This window comes from Lissotriton helveticus, chromosome 7, assembly GCF_964261635.1.
Source record: "Lissotriton helveticus chromosome 7, aLisHel1.1, whole genome shotgun sequence".
Taxonomy (NCBI): domain Eukaryota; kingdom Metazoa; phylum Chordata; class Amphibia; order Caudata; family Salamandridae; genus Lissotriton; species Lissotriton helveticus.
In genome coordinates this window covers 1,596,330,428-1,596,349,699 of record NC_136068.1, presented here as the reverse complement: position 1 = coordinate 1,596,349,699, position 19,272 = coordinate 1,596,330,428, and the positions used below count along the sequence as shown (strand labels likewise).

The window sequence follows — 19,272 nt, the reverse complement described above, 5'->3', positions numbered from 1 at the left end:
CCTCGTTTGACTAAAAGGTTTTAACCTGTTTTTTTTTTTTTAATCAGGATCTTAAACAGAGGCCCACCGAATGGACATCAGTATTAAACCTCCTCATCATGGGAACAATGTATCCCAAACAAGGTCATCCCTCCAGCCTTCAGCATACTGTTTTTAGTTAGGAAATTTAAAATTCAACCCCCCCCCAACCCCCCTTCCCTTTCCCCCGAAACTCACTGACTAAGCTATGTGGTCTTCTGAAGAATTTAATAAAAGTGAAATGTAGAAACGCCGAGAGGTATGCTCAATGAACCCTGAACTGTACTAAATGAGCATTGAGACTTGATCAGCAGGCACTGCTACAATGAAGAAAAACGTTCTTACTTTCTTGCTTGCAGAACAGGCCCAGTGTGTGAGCAGCACAACAAGCTTGTGACTCTCACAAGACGGCCGGAGTGAACCTGTACCCAGTTTGCAAAACAAATACCCTGTGGCAGCAGCAGTACAAACTTTCATTGCTCACAAAACATGTCATTCTCGGCCAATTTTACTGCAAGCCTTATTACATGCATCGACTGCTGCTGGCATATCCTGCCAGTCCTGCCGCAGTCACTCGGATACTGTTGTCACTGTAGGAACTCCTGCCGCTGTCATATCCTGACAGTCCTGCCGCAGTCACTCGGATACTGCTGTCACTGTAAGAACTCCTGCCGCTGTCATATCCAGTCAGTCCTGCAGTCGCTCGGAGTCCTGCTGTCACTGTAGGAACTCCTGCCGCTGTCATATCCTGACAGTCCTGCCGCAGTCACTCGGATACTGCTGTCACTGTAAGAACTCCTGCCGCTGTCATATCCAGTCAGTCCTGCAGTCGCTCGGAGTCCTGCAGCAGGACTCCTGCTGTCACTGTAAGAACTCCTGCTGCTGTCATATCCTGACAGTCCTGCCACAGCCCCCCCCAGAGTCCTGCTGCCCCTGTAGGGACTCCTGCTGTTATCATTTCCTGCAAGTCCTGTAGCAATCACTCGGAGTCCTGCTGTCACTGTAAGAACTCCTGTTGCTGTCACTGTCATATCCAGTCAGTCCTGCAGTCACTCAGAGTCCTGCTGCCACTCTCTGACGCTCTCACTGAGCCCTGGTACCAATGCCCACAGCCCCTACCGCTGCCACTCTCTGCCCGGCCGGCTGTCATAACGTTTGAGGGCAATTACCTCCTACTTACACTTCTCACACACCTTTACCCCCTTAAAATCTCTCTCCTCCCTTTAATGCCCTCCTACTTACCCTTCTCACACACCGTTACCTCCCTTGCAGTCTCTCTCTCTCTTTAATGCCCTCCTACTTACCCTTCTCACACACCTTTACCCCCTTACAATCTCTCTCCTCCCTTTATTGCCCTCCTACTTACCCTTCTCACACACCTTTACCTCCCTTGCAGTCTCTCTCTCCCTTTAATGCCCTCCTACTTACCCTTCTCACACACCTTTACCTCCCTTGCAGTCTCTCTCTCCCTTTAATGCCCTCCTACTTACCCTTCTCACACACCTTTACCCCCTTACAAAAAATATCTCTCCTTCCTTTAATGCCATCCTATTTACTCTCTCACACACCTTTACCCCCTTACAATCTCTCTCCTTCCTTTAATGCCCTCCTACTTACCCTTCTCACACACCTTTACCACCTTACAAAAATATCTCTCCTTCCTTTAATGCCCTCATATTTACCCTCTCACACACCTTTACCCTCTTACAATCTCTCTCCTCCCTTTAATGCCCTCCTATTTACCCTCTCACACACCTTTACCCTCTTACAATCTCTCTCCTCCCTTTAATGCCCTCCTATTTACCCTCTCACACACCTTTACCCCCTTACAATCTTTCTCCTCCCTTTAATGCCCTCCCACTTACCCTTCTCACACATCTCTACCCCCTTACAATCTTTCTCCTCCCTTTAATGCCCTCCTGCTTACCCTTTTCACACAACTTTACCCCTTACAATCTTTCTCCTCCCTTTAATGCCCTCCTGCTTACCCTTCTCACATATCTCTACCCCTTTACAATGTCTCTCCTCCCTTTAATGCCCTCCTGCTTACCCTTCTCACACATCTCTACCCCCTTACAATCTTTCTCCTCCTTTAATGCCCTCCTGCTTACCCTTCTCACACACCTTTACCCCTTACAATCTTTCTCCTCCCTTTAATGCCCTCCTACTTACCCTTCTCACATATCTCTACCCCCTTACAATTTCTCTCCTCCTTTTAATGCCCTCCTACTTACCCTTCTCACATATCTCTACCCCCTTACAATTTCTCTCCTCCCTTTAATGCCCTCCTGCTTACCCTTCTCACACACCTTTACCTCTTACAATCTCTCTCCTCCCTTGAATGCCCTCCTACTTACCCTTCTCACACAACTTTACCCCCTTACAATCTCTCTCCTCCCTTTAATGCCCTCCTACTTACCCTTCTCACACACCTTTACCTCCCTTGCAGTCTCTCTCTCCCTTTAATGCCCTCCTACTTACCCTTCTCACACACCTTTACCTCCCTTGCAGTCTCTCTCTCCCTTTAATGCCCTCCTACTTACCCTTCTCACACACCTTTACCCCCTTACAAAAATATCTCTCCTTCCTTTAATGCCATCCTATTTACTCTCTCACACACCTTTACCCCCTTACAATCTCTCTCCTTCCTTTAATGCCCTCCTACTTACCCTTCTCACACACCTTTACCACCGTACAAAAATATCTCTCCTTCCTTTAATGCCCTCATATTTACCCTCTCACACACCTTTACCCTCTTACAATCTCTCTCCTCCCTTTAATGCCCTCCTATTTACCCTCTCACACACCTTTACCCTCTTACAATCTCTCTCCTCCCTTTAATGCCCTCCTATTTACCCTCTCACACACCTTTACCCCCTTACAATCTTTCTCCTCCCTTTAATGCCCTCCCACTTACCCTTCTCACACATCTCTACCCCCTTACAATCTTTCTCCTCCCTTTAATGCCCTCCTGCTTACCCTTTTCACACAACTTTACCCCTTACAATCTTTCTCCTCCCTTTAATGCCCTCCTGCTTACCCTTCTCACATATCTCTACCCCCTTACAATGTCTCTCCTCCCTTTAATGCCCTCCTGCTTACCCTTCTCACACATCTCTACCCCCTTACAATCTTTCTCCTCCTTTAATGCCCTCCTGCTTACCCTTCTCACACACCTTTACCCCTTACAATCTTTCTCCTCCCTTTAATGCCCTCCTACTTACCCTTCTCACATATCTCTACCCCCTTACAATTTCTCTCCTCCCTTTAATGCCCTCCTGCTTACCCTTCTCACACATCTCTACCCCCTTACAATTTCTCTCCTCCCTTTAATGCCCTCCTGCTTACCCTTCTCACACATCTCTACCCCCTTACAATTTCTCTCCTCCCTTTAATGCCCTCCTACTTACCCTTCTCACATATCTCTACCCCCTTACAATTTCTCTCCTCCCTTTAATGCCCTCCTGCTTACCCTTCTCACACATCTCTACCCCCTTACAATTTCTCTCCTCCTTTTAATGCCCTCCTACTTACCCTTCTCACATATCTCTACCCCCTTACAATTTCTCTCCTCCCTTTAATGCCCTCCTGCTTACCCTTCTCACACATCTCTACCCCCTTACAATTTCTCTCCTCCCTTTAATGCCCTCCTGCTTACCCTTCTCACATACCTTTACCCCTTACAATCTTTCTCCTCCCGTTAATGCTCTCCTACTTACCCTTCTCACATATCTCTACCCCCTTACAATCTCTCTCCTCCCTTGAATGCCCCTTCTTCTCGCTGTTTTTTACACGGACGTTCACTATTTTCCTCTCACACTGACACACACGACAAAGAGGGCTCTGTCCTGACACTCCTCTCCTTTTCACCAGTGAAACTGTGCACAATGGTCCTTTTCAGACTCACACTGGTGAAGCAAAACTGTGCCCACAGTAGGGAACATCTAATGCAGGTTCTGCCACTGAGGTAGAATTGTAGACTCAAATCAACGGCGCCACGATTTTACGATGATGAAACATGGATGTTTAGTTGTGAAAACGAAGCAATTTAAGTGTTTGGGCAATTTACAAAATCATTGTGTTGGTGCATCAGGGAACAGCTGTGTTGCCCTCGGGTGACTGTTACTGGGACCGAGAGCAGCCCAGCCACAAACTCACTGCCGCTTATCCTGCACACAGATGACAACATCCTCGTATTTTTTTTTGCAGTTTTATTATAGCGCGAACTCGACCCGAAATCATTGGAGCGCTTTGCAAGAGCACCAGTTGCTTCCTAAATGGACACATTCATTTCTACAAGCACACGGAGATTGAGTGAGTCGGCAGCTCTGGTCGTTACGCCACATCCTCTCCCTTTGCGATGCCAGCCTGGTATGTGCGCGCCTGGCACTTGTGATGCCAGCCTTGAATATGCGTGCCACTGCGTAATCTCAGTCTCGTCTCGTGTGTGAGCGCCTAGCACTGTGTGCTGTCAACATCCTCGTGTGTGAGCGACTAGCGCCGTGTGCTGTCAACATCCTCGTGTGTGAGCGCCTAGCGCTGTGTGACGTCAGCCGTGGCGCTGCACCTGCTTTAGAAAGGCTATGGCCAGATGGGGGACAAAAGCGGGTAGAGCCGGCATCCATCCACCCCTTGCCGCCGGCCATTGTTTGCGGTGCACACAGCACCCACATACACAGACGGAGGGCACTGCACTGCGAGGCTAGAGTGGAACAGACCCAGTGAAACGCGGGGAGAGGGCGCAGGGGGCGGGGCCCAGAATGCAGTGGGGGTGAGACCCCGGTCGGGATGGACGGCAGCAGGTGCTGGGGTTTCCCCTCCTCCGGCCCCGGCCGCTCCCGGCCCAGCTGCTGCGGATGCCAGGGCGGTGCAGTCAGCCGCAGCGCGGCCGGCATGGGGTGGTGGTGGGATAGCGGGGGCTGGCAGTGGTGTCAGTGCACGGCGCCCACACCTTCTCCGGAAGGACCGAAGCGGGCTCTCAGTCCGTGATGCTGCGATGGCGAGAGATGGTTCGGCGATGGGTGTGAAGGACAAGAGGGGACGCCAACAAGGCGCACGGGGGAATAGGAGTAGTGAAAGGTGGCGCTGTGACTGCACGAGTCACTGTATATTATGCAGTTGCACAGTGAGATTTTTGCGCATTGTACGCGTGCATGGGGCTACAACAAATTTGGACCAAATGATTAAACACTTTTATCATGATTTTTTTTCCACAAAGTTTGGTCAAACTCCATTCGTTCTCGAGGCTAGTCTTGTCAATGTTCAAATAATCCTGTGACTGCCACAGTGCCTAGAAGCCTTATATATCTGGAGCTGCAAATCAATGATGTGCTTCTGGACTGAGGGGGAAAAGTAACAGTAGCTATTGTTGCCAAGTGTCCCAGGTCCGTGTGTGACTAGATGCTCCAGTTCAGTACCTTTCTTTGAATTCTGAGACCTGCAGACATGATTTTATAACGAGGAAAACAAACCACAAGTCCCATAATGCAAATAAGATACATGGCCTGCACAGGTAGTCAGGAATGGGCTTGGATAACTTGACAGGGTTGAGTACGTTTGAAGATTTCCTCTCCTTCTTCAACATACTTCTACCTTTTTTTTGAAAGGCTGAAGCCAGGACAGTGGCGCTGGAGCCTGGGGATGTGAGGGGTCCGACCCCAATTATTAACTGTGTTTTTTACTACAAATCAAGAGAATGGGGGCGCCATTGCCCTTCTTGCGTTAGGGACCACAGAACCCTCTGTACCACTCCCGATAGTAAACTTCACCAGCTGCAGGTTCCAAACATACTCCTTAGAAGGTCACGTGGCTTTCTTTCAGTTGCCATTTTCAGAGTGGGGAATTGTGCGCCCGGTACATGTCTTCATTGGGGACCGACAGCGCTGATGTGCAATTGCACATTTTTCCTTTTTTTTTTTTTTTTTTTTTAAAACCTTTATTGTACAGAAAGTGCTCACAAATACGGGCCTACAACCCAGCGGGCTGGCCACCACATATCCGAAGCAGAATTAACAGTACAAAAGTACCCACAGGAGAAGACAACACGAATACAGGAGACATGGGCCGAACGCCATAGAGCAACCAGCAGGGACAGGATATGTGAAGGTTGATTTTATATTATGGGAACGGGAAATACAGGATCATGGCGGGCAATGAGTCATACCAAAAGGAGGGGAGGCCGTGGCGAGCCGCGAACAGGCGATCAGAAAGAGTACAGGATAAATCCGACAAGGACTAAACATATTGGTAAAAACAAGTTCAACGGAGGCACCACAGGGGGAGGCAATCGCGCTCGTCGTCAAGCGCCCACCCACCACAGCCACAACCCAACCTAACACACAGACACCAATAGAGCCCGATGTATAAAGCAATACGTCACACACCCCAATAAAAGGAAAGAAACCCTCACGAAAGAGGGAGGGGAGGGAAAAAAAGAAAAAAGAAAAAGGAAGGAATTTCTCCTCAAACACGTGCCCCCTGGCGAACGAAACAGGAAAACAATAGCCGGCACACAGCATACACTAGAATCAGAGACAGGAACACGTAGTGGGCCGTAATCATAATAAGACCAGAAGGCCAGTGCAACCAAAACACCCCAGGGGAACACGAGACAAGGGGGAGCCCCGAAAAAGAGAAGAACAAAGAGCCATAGAACAAAGGAAGGGGGAAAAAAAAAAAAGGGGGGGAAAAACCCCCCAAAGTGACAGACCCCCCCACCCACCCCACAAGCCCACCCTGCACCCCTGCAGAAGGCTATGGCCTACCCCCCAGCAGCGTGCCTGTCGCCCTAAATAGAACCCGAAATATAGGAGAGCAAAGACAAGACGGAAACATAGGATAAAAAGGAGAGGGGGAAAAAAGGGAAAAGGGGGAAAGAAAACGCATGGGAGAGGGCCATAGAGCAGGATCATCCGCACCCACCCACCGGCCCGAAAAGAAAACAGAGCCCTCGGGAAGTCGAAGAAATATAAGGATACACTCCAGGAGAACCACGAATTCACACATCATATCGTTACACGCCGATCATCCAATTATTACAAGACTACCGTACACAGAGGCAAGTTCGTCTCAGCCCTGTCCTTGTTTGTCCAAAGTTGTAGTCGTCCGATTCACAAAGAACCAGACCGCGAGGAACAGAAGGCGAAGAACAGGGAGATCAAACGGCAGTCCAGATAAGATATGCGGAGTAGAACCCGGATGATCCGGAAAAGTCAGAGAACCTCGCAAGCAATGCAGGCACAGTTCCAGGGACAGTTCAAGGAAAGCCGACCCAGCCGGGTCGGCACAGGAGCCGGAGTCGGCCATTCGAGGCGAAGGGAGGCAGAAAGAACCATCGAGTCCAGTCCGAACGGGACCCGGCCCCCGGAGCGGTGGCGCAGGAGACAGCACAGGACGATGAAGGGCAGCAGAACTCCGCACACCCATGGAAGCGGCAGTCGCCGGACCCACTCTTCCCAGGATAGTTCCAGCCGCACCCGGTAACGGCGAAGCCGCACCCAGTTTAGGGGGCCCGAACGGCCCGGAGAGAGGGTCCACCTCCAGGATGACAACGGGTGCGGCCACAGAAGCTCCCCAGGAGTGTAGGGCGTCCAGGATGCTCCTAAGTGTAGGAAAACCTTCACAGTATCCGGCACCCGGGCCATGCGGCGGGCCTCCAGCGCTCGCCCAGGCCCGGCAGAGACTTACAGGGTCGGACGCCATCTTGGGAGCCCGACGGGGCCGCGGCGTCCGCCAACCCCCGTCCGGGCCGCTGCAAGGCAAATGAAGACCAGCCGACCGGCAGCAGGGCCGCTCCAGAGCAGAAAGGGGGGGCCACCAGAAGAAGGAGGATCGCCGGCTCCCCAGTGCCGCCGGCCCCGTTCTCCGAGTCCGGGCGGAAGGAATCAAAATGGCCGGACCGGAGAACAAAAGGGGAGCAAGCCAAAGGTACGGTCAGCCCCGTCTACAGAAGGGAGCGCCTCCACTCGGGGTCACCGGTCCGCCGGAATCGGCCGGCAAGTCACAGCCGGCCAACACGCACAACGGCCTCCATAACCGCGTCCACTGCTCCATCAAGGGCCGATCATCGCGCTCCGCCCCGTCCGGGCTCCGCCGAGAAGATCCAGGCCAGCCCGCTCCGGAGGCCCCAAAGCGAGCGGGAGCGCCGTTCAGGAACCACGGCACCCAGGACAACCAGAGCCAAAGGTGAGTGCCTGCAAGGTATCCGAATGCCACAGTAGAGCAAAGAGGACTTCCCGGGGCAGGATAACAGCAGGATATATGATGAAAACGGGCAGGCGAACGGAGCCGAGCTAAAACGCGGCCATTCCGGACGCGAGCTAGGCTCCTCACATTTTTCCTTTTTTTTCTCTGCTCGGAAAGCATTTCCCCAAGAAGAAACCATTTCCATAAACCCCCAAGAACTTTGGGGATATTCTTTCACTTCCCATCATGGAAAGAGGTTTACTCCAGTGCTTTGTTCATTCAAGGGTAAACAAAATAGGAAATACATTTCTCATGTCTCATAAACAAAGGTTTTGGTGTTCACTTACAAAAGTAAAAGGCAAACCACACCATGATGCATCCAGTCCTCCCCACTCCCCATGTATGAGATTTATTCCTGCTGAATATTACGCACCTGGGGAGTAACTACAGGCAAGAGTAAATTGATCTATTTCTGCCAGATCGACTTAGATAAACGGTTTGCATACGCATAGCAGGCCATTTAAAGTCTAAAAGTACTTTTGACAAAAAATGCCGTCGTGAATGGGGATTCTGTGCCCAGATCCAGTATGGCTGCTTTTATGGCTGCATGGATTTAGAAGCATTCAATCCAATTAACCCTAAAAGCAGACATCTTTCCTGTCCCCTGGACCCATCGCAATGCCCTGTGGCAGCCAGACATGTATGCCCTGCCAGGTGTGTGGTGCAGATTGTGGTGTGAGTTGTACCCTCACTGTGTGAGGTGTGACCTCCCACATGCGGGGGCAGGGTGGTAGTGTTGGGGTTGACAAGGATTTGTTATGTGCACGCCCTCCCGTGGCGCCTGCACCCGCCCCTGTAGCTCCCACCTTCCAGCAGAGCTGCTTCTAGTCCTGGGTTCTATCTGTTGATGGGGTGGGGGAGGAATGCGACGGTCACGTGACCCTCTACGGCGCATGCGTGTGTTACCTCCTGCAGAGTCCAGCAACGGACTCCAGTGTGAGGGGGGTGTGGCGCCTCTTGTGGCACACGCGTGTGTCAGGTGTGCATCTATCAGTAGAGAACCTCAGCTGGATAAAGGCCAACCACAGGCAGATGTCTGCACTAAGCGCCTAGAGGACAAGTAATGGGGAGTGTGGTGCTACACCAATTCTTGTAGCGTAACATCTACCAGAGTCACAATGTTTCGTTGTGCCCTCATTTGGACATGCCGACACACAGGAGTCCTCTTCCTGAGCTCTGTATCAGGCCTTCAAGTGTTTCCTTATTTCAGGAGCTCCCAAATAGAACCAATTCTAAAACCTCTTGGCTCAATCCAGCGATTCTTACTCCTGAAGCAAGTCATGAGTGACCTATGCTTGAGTAAAGTAAGGCATCAGTCACAGTGCTGGAACCACCTGGATTAGTTGCACATGAATCTACATTACTGCTGCGTAATGTATTTGTAAGATGTCAGTGGGTGTCCAAGGATGGAAGTTCCAAGGGATGTGAAAGTATCTGACAGAGGTGCCACAGGGGGTGCTCAAGGACATGCAAGTACAAACACCGAGTGGTAGACTTTAGAGACAAGCATCCTGGGACCGGTTTCTGGCTAATCAGCCGTCATCAGCCAGGCTAGCTTGAATCCAGTGGCAAAGTGAGCAAGGGACTCACGTCTGGGCATACACTGCCAACTTCGGACGAACAAAGCAAAACCAATGGGGGTGATGGTCGGAGTGTTGAACAATGCAAGCATTCACCCACATGGCCACATGCAAATCAGTCTGACCCTATGCCTCATGGGAACAGTCCAGGATGCTTTTTTCGGGTCCAGGGAAGACATGGCTTGGCAGTTTGGGCTGGACTGTTCCCATGAGGCTCAGGGTCAGACTGATTTGCATATGGCCATGTCTGAACTTGGGGGGCGGAGTGAGCTAAAGAATGATGATGGATTAAACCCAGATCAGTTGACTGGGGGTGAGTGCTTGCAATGTTCAACACTATGTCCATCATCCCCTTTGGTTTTGCTTTGTTTGCCCTAAGTTGACAGGGTATGCCCAGACGTGGTTCCCTTGCTCACTTTGCCACTGGAGTCAAGCTATCCTGGCTGAAGACGGCTGATAGCCAGAAACCGGTCCCAGGATGCTTGTTTCGGGTCCAGGGAAGACATGGCGTGGCAGTTTGGGCTGGACTGTTCCCATGAGGCACAGGGTCAGACTGATTTGCATATGGCCATGCCTGAACTGGGGTGGCGGAGTGAGCTAAAGAATGGTGATGGATTAAACCGAGACCCGCCTGAGCGAGCCCTGCACGGTGCGGTGCTGGGCTTCACCTGAGCGGGTTTGCCGCATGCGCAAACCGCGTCACGCAGGGTGAGCCTGGCTGCTTCACCCCGCTTGAAGCTCTACCTCCGAGGCCTGGGCAGCCTCGGTTATATTAGCGACGTTTCATCAAACGCGCGAGGTAGGGAAGAAAGGTGTGAGGTGCGCAGTGCAAGGACGGCGCGTTAATATGCCATTGCCAGGTATGAGGGACGCAGTGCGGCGAGAGCTGCAGTGCGAGATGCCAGGCGTGCGCTGCCAGTGCAGGAGGAGGGGAGAAACCATGCCGCGGGGATGGTTTAATACCAGCCTGCACCCACCTCGGCTAGGCATGCTTGGCCCTCTTCGTTTTGCAGCACAATGTTCGAAATATGTGAGGTGACCGGCCGTGTCTGAAAAGAAACTCTTGAAATACTGCCACACCTCAGGCCTGGCAAGTACCCGGAAGCTTCACCTCCTATCAACAGATCACCACGTAGGTGCATGTATTAAATGTGTGTGCCGCTCCCTCGAGGGTGGTGGGCTGAAGAGCCCAGCGCCCACCCACCTCCGAAGGCACCGCCTCGCCTTGGCACAGGAAGATAGGGGTTCCCTGAGGCCCACGTGGCCAGGCCAACTCTAAGCAGAACATTGCAGAGGCGCTCCGTTGATACCCTTGGCACACTGTAAACAATACATTAATGTAACACCCATGGCACAGTTGGTAACCAGCTCCCTAGGGCAAGTGTGCCCAGAGGGCACCGCTCCGCTTCTTGCACCTGCCTCTCGTCCTGTCCCCTGCTGCACGAAGGTCCCGAAAGATTATTTTTAAAGGGACCATCCCATGAAAAGAAAACAGCATGCCCTCTTACCCATTCTTGCATCATCAGCAGTCCCTAGCAACAAGGCTTCTGGAATGCCCCTTTGTTTGGCCATAAAACCCATTGTGACGTCATTTACTAGGCGGCCCCTTTACACCTGTTTTGATTTCCCATCTTTAGGCCTTGCGGGTCTATTGCTATCGGTATAACCGGCCTGAATACATTGAATTAGACGACAACATCTACACAAACTGGAAGGGAAGACGCAAAACATGAAGCACAAAATCAGCAGTACAACGGCCTTGGACAAGATTTATTATTAACAATAGAAGCCCAAAGAGCTGCCGGGCGCAGCTGTAAAGAGCGCGCGCCATAGAAGCATCGCATCAGATCATGACGGCTGCACAGAAACCCCCTACCCGCCCCCCCCCACACACTAACACAGGCCCCCACACCCCTTTACCTACCTCGGCGTGGTGTGCGAGACCGCGCAGGCTACACTACTGCACCGTAGGCACAGTCCTGAAGGTGGCAAGGCGGGCACAGTCTATTAGTTGGCACAGTGAGAACAGCCCTCCAGATGGCACGGCCACAGTGACGCAGAAGCCACAGCCCTGCAGGTGCCAAGACACTTCGGGGCTCCAGGAAACAAAACAACGACTGTCCTGCAGCTGGCACTGCGGCCACAGCCCTCCGAGGGGCACGGTCCCGAGGAAAGGCACACTTGAGAACCAATCGAGCTGTGGTGTGGGCACGGTCGCGACTTAAGTCGTAACTCAAGCAGGCGGCACGATGGCAAAGCAATGGCAGTGAACAGGTGCACGGTGATCACAGTTTCAGTCACGACTTGAGCAGGTGGCAAAGGGGGCGCAGTTGCAACTCGTGCAGGTTACACAGTGGGTGCGGGTGTCAGGATAGCCGTAGTCGTCAAACAAGCAGATGGCACAGGGGCACAGTCGAGACTTCAGCGGGTGGGACAGTTGTGACTCAAGCAGTTTGCACGGTGGGCACAGTCACAACTCATGCTGGTTGCGTGGTGGGTACAGTCGCGATTTGAGCAGGTGGCACAGTGTGCATGGTCAGACAAGCAGATGGCACAGTCGATCGAGACTGCAAGCAGGTTGCACAGCTGTGACTCAAGCAGGATGCAAGGTGGGCGCAGTCGCAACACGAGCAGGTGGTACCGTGGGCGCAGTCGCGGCGGTGCCACCGGTGCCAGTCCGGGAGGTGGCACAGTGAAGCAGGTAGCACAGTGTTGCTCGGCGGGCACAGGCGGGCAGCGGAGACCCAGGTGACGGGCTCTGGGCTGTGATGGGGACTGGAGCCAGCTGGAGGATGAGGTAATGTGCGTTGAGAGCAGAGGGGGAGGGGCACCTCCGGGGTGGAGGGGGGGGGGGGGGCAGCAGTATAAATATCTCAGGTTGATGTCATCTCCGTCCAATCAGGAACCCCCTCGCAGGGCCGTGATGTCACCTCTCAGTCTGATTAATACAATCTCTTGGTGCATTCGGCACCGATATACGGCGTTAACCCCTTGAGGCCGGGGCGGGAGCGACAATAAGAACACAAGACAATAAACCGCATGGGGGGTGGGGACGGGGCATCTATAACCGAGCCTCTGCCGTGTCTGCGGGTCTCCGCTTAATCTATTAATACCAGGGGCAGCCGGGTGGAGCCACGAGAGGGCAATGGAGATATTTACAAATACACAAGCGCCAGTGGCCGGCAGTGTACCTGCACCTCGCAGCCGGCATCTTTGTCAGTGCAGCGTGCATCATCTTTAGCGTGCACCGGCTCTCTGCAACAGCGTGCACCATCTCTGTCCGCAGCAATGCGCACCATCTTTAGCGTGCACCAACTCTGTATATAGTAGCGTGCACCATCTATTGCAGTGCATCGTGCACCATCTTTGTCAGTGCAGCGTGCATCATCTTTAGCGTGCACCGGCTCTCTCTGCAACAGCGTGCACCATCTCTGGCGCAGCAATGTGCACCATCTTTAGCGTGCACCAACTCTGTATATAGTAGCGTGCACCATCTATTGCAGTGCATCGTGCACCATCTTTGTCAGTGCAGCGTGCATCATCTTTAGTGTGCACCGGCTCTCTGCAACAGCGTGCACAATCTCTGGCGCAGCAATGTGCACCATCTTTTGCGTGCACCAACTTTGTATACAGTAGCGTGCACCATCTTTGTCAGTGCAGCGTGCATCATCTTTAGCGTGCACCGGCTCTCTGCAACAGCGTGCACCATCTCTGTCCGCAGCAATGCGCACCATCTTTAGCGTGCACCAACTCTGTATATAGTAGCGTGCACCATCTATTGCAGTGCATCGTGCACCATCTTTGTCAGTGCAGCGTGCATCATCTTTAGCGTGCACCGGCTCTCTCTGCAACAGCGTGCACCATCTCTGGCGCAGCAATGTGCACCATCTTTAGCGTGCACCAACTCTATATATAGTAGCGTGCACCATCTATTGCAGTGCATCGTGCACCATCTTTGTCAGTGCAGCGTGCATCATCTTTAGTGTGCACCGGCTCTCTGCAACAGCGTGCACAATCTCTGGCGCAGCAATGTGCACCATCTTTTGCGTGCACCAACTTTGTATACAGTAGCGTGCACCATCTTTGTCAGTGCAGCGTGCATCATCTTTAGTGTGCACCGGCTCTCTCTGCAATAGCGTGCACCATCTCTAGCGCAGCAATGTGCACCATCTTTAGCGTGCACCAACTCTGTATATAGTAGCGTGCACCATCTATTGCAGTGCATCGTGCACCATCTTTGTCAGTGCAGCGTGCATCATCTTTAGCGTGCACCGGCTCTCTGCAACAGCGTGCACCATCTCTGTCCGCAGCAATGTGCACCATCTTTAGCGTGCACCAACTCTGTATATAGTAGCGTGCACCATCTATTGCAGTGCATCGTGCACCATCTTTGTCAGTGCAGCGTGCATCATCTTTAGCGTGCACCGGCTCTCTCTGCAACAGCGTGCACCATCTCTGGCGCAGCAATGTGCACCATCTTTAGCGTGCACCAACTCTGTATATAGTAGCGTGCACCATCTATTGCAGTGCATCGTGCACCATCTTTGTCAGTGCAGCGTGCATCATCTTTAGTGTGCACCGGCTCTCTGCAACAGCGTGCACAATCTCTGGCGCAGCAATGTGCACCATCTTTTGCGTGCACCAACTTTGTATACAGTAGCGTGCACCATCTTTGTCAGTGCAGCGTGCATCATCTTTAGTGTGCACCGGCTCTCTGCAACAGCGTGCACCATCTCTGGCGCAGCAATGTGCACCATCTTTTGCGTGCACCAACTCTGTATACAGTAGCGTGCACCATCTATGTTAGTGCAACGTGCATCATCTTTAGTGTGCACCGGCTCTCTGCAACAGCGTGCACCATCTCTGGCGCAGCAATGTGCACCATCTTTAGCGTGCACCAACTCTGTATATAGTAGCGTGCACCCTCTATGTCAGTGCATCGTGCACCATCTCTGTCAGTGCAGCGTGCATCATCTTTAGCGTGCACCGGCTCTCTCTGCAACAGCGTGCACCATCTCTGGCGCAGCAATGTGCACCATCTTTAGCGTGCACCAACTCTGTATATAGTAGCGTGCACCATCTATTGCAGTGCATCGTGCACCATCTTTGTCAGTGCAGCGTGCATCATCTTTAGTGTGCACAGGCTCTCTCTGCAACAGCGTGCACCCACCATCTCTGTCCGCAGCGATGTGCACCATCTTTAGCGTGCACCAACTCTGTATATAGTAGCGTGCACCATCTATTGCAGTGCATCGTGCACCATCTTTGTCAGTGCAGCGTGCATCATCTTTAGTGTGCACCGGCTCTCTGCAACAGCGTGCACAATCTCTGGCGCAGCAATGTGCACCATCTTTTGCGTGCACCAACTCTGTATACAGTAGCGTGCACCATCTTTGTCAGTGCAGCGTGCATCATCTTTAGTGTGCACCGGCTCTCTGCAACAGCGTGCACAATCTCTGGCGCAGCAATGTGCACCATCTTTTGCGTGCACCAACTCTGTATACAGTAGCGTGCACCATCTATGTTAGTGCAACGTGCATCATCTTTAGTGTGCACCGGCTCTCTGCAACAGCGTGCACCATCTCTGGCGCAGCAATATGCACCATCTTTAGCGTGCACCAACTCTGTATACAGTAGCGTGCACCCTCTATGTCAGTGCATCGTGCACCATCTCTGTCAGTGAAGCGTGCTTCATCTTTAGCGTGCACCGGCTCTCTGCAACAGCGTGCACCATCTCTGGCGCAGCAATGTGCACTATCTTTAGCGTGCACCAACTCGGTATACAGTAGCGTGCACCACCTTTGTCAGTGCAGCGTGCATCATCTTTAGTGTGCACAGGCTCTCTGCAACAGTGTGCACCATCTCTGGCGCAGCAATATGCACCATCTTTAGCGTGCACCAACTCTGTATACAGTAGCGTGCACCATCTATGTCAGTGCATCGTGCACCATCTATGTCACTGCAGCGTGCATCATCTTTAGTGTGCACCGGCTCTCTGCAACAGCATGCACCATCTCTGGCGCAGCAATGTGCACCATCTTTAGCGTGCACCAACTCTGTATACAGTAGCGTGCACCATCTATATCAGTGCATCGTGCATCATTTATGTCACTGCAGCGTGCATCATCTTTAGTGTGCACCGGCTCTCTGCGACAGCGTGCACCATCTCTGGAGCAGCAATGTGCACCATCTTTAGAGTGCACCAACTCTGTACACAGCAGAGTGCATATCTCTGTCCATGCAGCGTGCACCATCTTTAACGTGCATCATCTCTCTGCAACAGCTCGCACCATATCTGTCTGTGCAGGGTGCATTATCTTTAGCGTGCACCAACTCTGTATACAACAGCGTGCATCATCTCTGTCAGTGAAATGTGCACCAGTTCCCTGTAACAGCGTGCATCATCTCTGTCATTGAAACGTGCACAATCTTTAGTGTGTACCGGTTTCCCGTAACAGTGTGCACCACCTCTGTTCGCAGCAATATGCACCATCTTTAGCATGCACTATCTCTTTCCATGAAACGTGCACCATCTTTAATGTGGACAATCTCTCTGCAACCGCATGCACCACCTCTGTCCGTGAAACGTGCACCATCTTTAGTGTGCACAATTTCTCTGCAACAGCTTGCACATTCTCTGTCCAAGCAGGCTGCATTATTTATGTCCACGCATCGCGCACCATCTCTGCCCGTGCAGAAACGTGTACCATCTCGGTCTGAGCAACGTGCACCATCTTTCGCGTGCACCACGTCTGTATGCAGCAACGTGCACCACCTCTGTCTGCAGCAGCGTGCACCATCTCTATCCGTGCAGCGTACACACGGATCTAAGAATACAAGAATTTGCATCACTCTATTGTACACATAATTCCATCATTGCAGTGTACACACATCCCTCTTTCTATCGCACTGCACCCGCAAGTGTACATACATCTGTCTGTCTGCACTGTAGGCACATCTCCCTTTAGAGCAGTCCCTATAACTGTCCGTGCACCGTACACGCATTTTATTCTCCATCCCTGCTGAGTACGCACATCAATCGGACTATAGTGTACCCACCTCCTTCTTTCCACAGCAATCCCCGCCTCTGCAGTGTACAGTGCACCTCCCTAATGAAAAGCAGTGAGACTCCCAAGACTTTCGATGCCGCTTGGTGCAAACCACCTCTAATTCACCATAAGATTTAGCGATCAAATAACGAGGCAGGCGCTGGTAATTGGAAGGCGAAGAACAGGTTTATTTCTCTAGAGGAGAACACATCGCTTAGGACACAGGGGCTATCGTCAGGAGGTGCTCTAACTGCATCTCTGAGGCCTGGCCTTTTATAGGTTTCTCTTGTTACTTTATTGCATGGTCATACATTCCTGGCATCAGTTTATTACATAGTGAAACATCCTTGGAATCCCCGCCTTAAGCTAGTTCCCACACATATCCAGCAGCAAATGTCCCCCCCCACCCGGATCTTACAGATGATCGATATCTCGCAGCTGGAGATTCCGACAGGACCTAAAACACATGGGATCGGTCAGATCAAAGGGGTCGGGTCACTGATTAAATTCCGGCCCCTTTGTTGGTGAAGCAAGTTCTGTCGTTACGTGGGCAATAAACTAGGCCCGCAGGGGTTGGTTAGCGCCTGGGACCGGATTGAGTAGCCAGGTGCAGTGGAGGAGGTTATCAGAGGGGCCTGATTGTGCGCAGAGGATGAAAGGACAAGTGGGTTTGGTGCGGGAAGTGGCTCTAGGGTATTGTCATGCTGACATGGTTTTACGACCCCGGTATGCGTGCTCCGGTTTAGTCAGGGTTTAATGAGGCGGCCGGGGTGAATCGCAGGTGACCAGCAATGTGGGAAATAGCTGCAGAGACTAAGATGGTTGCCGCTTACGCGCTCGTAGGGGCCTTCGTTACAAAAGATGGCGCCGGCAATGTTCATATTAATCGTCTTATATTCAACAGTCACCCCTTCGAACATATAGGAGCCAGCTTGTCAGTTTACGTCAATGTCCATAATGTCCTGTACCTTTCTGTCATACATTGCTTTCATGTTTTCGCATCGAGTGTCCAAAGTCTTAGAGCGCAGAGAATGCAAACAAAGAGAACACAGGGGCAGTATACAGTGTATCCCCAGACAAAAGCCACATATTACTAAGATCGGAACCATCAATAACTTCCAACACCATTGCTTTAATGTGCCCCAAAACCAGGTTCCCAGTGTCCAAGTCTCTGGTTCTTGGTGGATCTCGGATGTCAGCCTGTGGAGATGTTCAATTGCTTTGTAGACTCAAGGCGAGCTGTCAGGGACGAAAGTGCAGCAGCTGGCACCGATGATGCAGCATGCTCCTCCATGGTCTGCCAGTACCACGTCTAGAACAAGACGGTTCTGCAAAGCTACCAAGCGGACCGCCTGAAGCTCAGCTGTGTTGTTGGTGAGGATACCAGCTGTGACGTTCAAGGCTGTTTCTACTGCTAGTGATAGGTGTCGGATGGCTCGGGTGTTTGCCATCGGGCCCCAGAGCGGGACGAGTCCTTTTGCTGCATCAGGGAACTGCGATGCGGCGGAGTCTGCTTGTTCTGTGTCTTTGGACCACCTTTCTCTGTGATGAATTGCAGATGCTGTGTAGGTTGGCGGCAAAACAAAGGCAATGTAGCAAGTGCCCCCCCAGCCTTTTGGGAGCCAGGTGTAGGCTTTGGTACCACAGATAAAGTACATATTGGGTGATGCAACAAATGAAGGGGGGTCGGCAGAGTTCAGAGTCTTCGTTATCTGGCAAGAGCTGTGACTTACGATCTTAGTCCCGTGGCCTTCGATACAGACAAGGCCTAAGACGTTCACCACAGATAGGGCACTGTCAGTGTTGTGGCAGTTCGTTTCTTCAGATAGGAAAAGGTAGGTCTGGCTGGGTTGTGGTACACCTGCATTTCAATTCTTTCTTTGGCGGGAATGTTCATAGGAAAGGTTGCATTCGAAGTCAGAGGGCAGAAGGGAGCAGAGGTTCTCCCCGTTTTGTTCAACCAGAACTCATTGTAAAACTGTTTGATGGTCCCATCGGACGGGGCATCCATTTGTAGCTCTCTTGCAGGAGCATTAACCAGGCAAGGCAGGATCCATGAACAGAGAAGGGTGAAGGGATGAAAGGAATGGAATGTTCAGTGGCATGAGGTAGCAACCGACAGATCCAACAGTTCGTGGCATTTGCGGCAAGATTGTGCTGGTGCAATAATTGTACAAAAGAATTGTTCCAGAACTCTGTGCGCTGTTCTCGGAGGCGCGGTGACAGTGACACCAGATAGTGTTGGTTTGGAGTCGTCGCGGTGGTTCTTCGGTCGTCTGGGATCTTCCATCACCTTCAAGAGACTCGACGACTGGCAGGACCACATACTTTCGTCTAGCGTATCTCCCGGTAGCCTTGTAGTGTTAGCTACCGATCTGAGA

At 51.9% G+C, this 19,272-nt stretch overlaps 1 protein-coding gene across 1 annotated transcript in view; it reads right to left on the bottom strand.

Annotated features, from left to right (window-relative positions):
* Positions 1-12,393, bottom strand: part of LOC144767564 (dual specificity protein phosphatase 8-like) — a 42,255-nt gene extending 29,862 nt beyond the window's left edge. The window contains exon 1 of the mRNA XM_078650986.1: positions 11,767-12,393. The gene's annotated coding sequence lies outside the window, so the exon portion shown is untranslated. The remainder of the gene's footprint in view (positions 1-11,766) is intronic.
* Between the last annotated feature and the right edge of the window lie 6,879 nt (positions 12,394-19,272).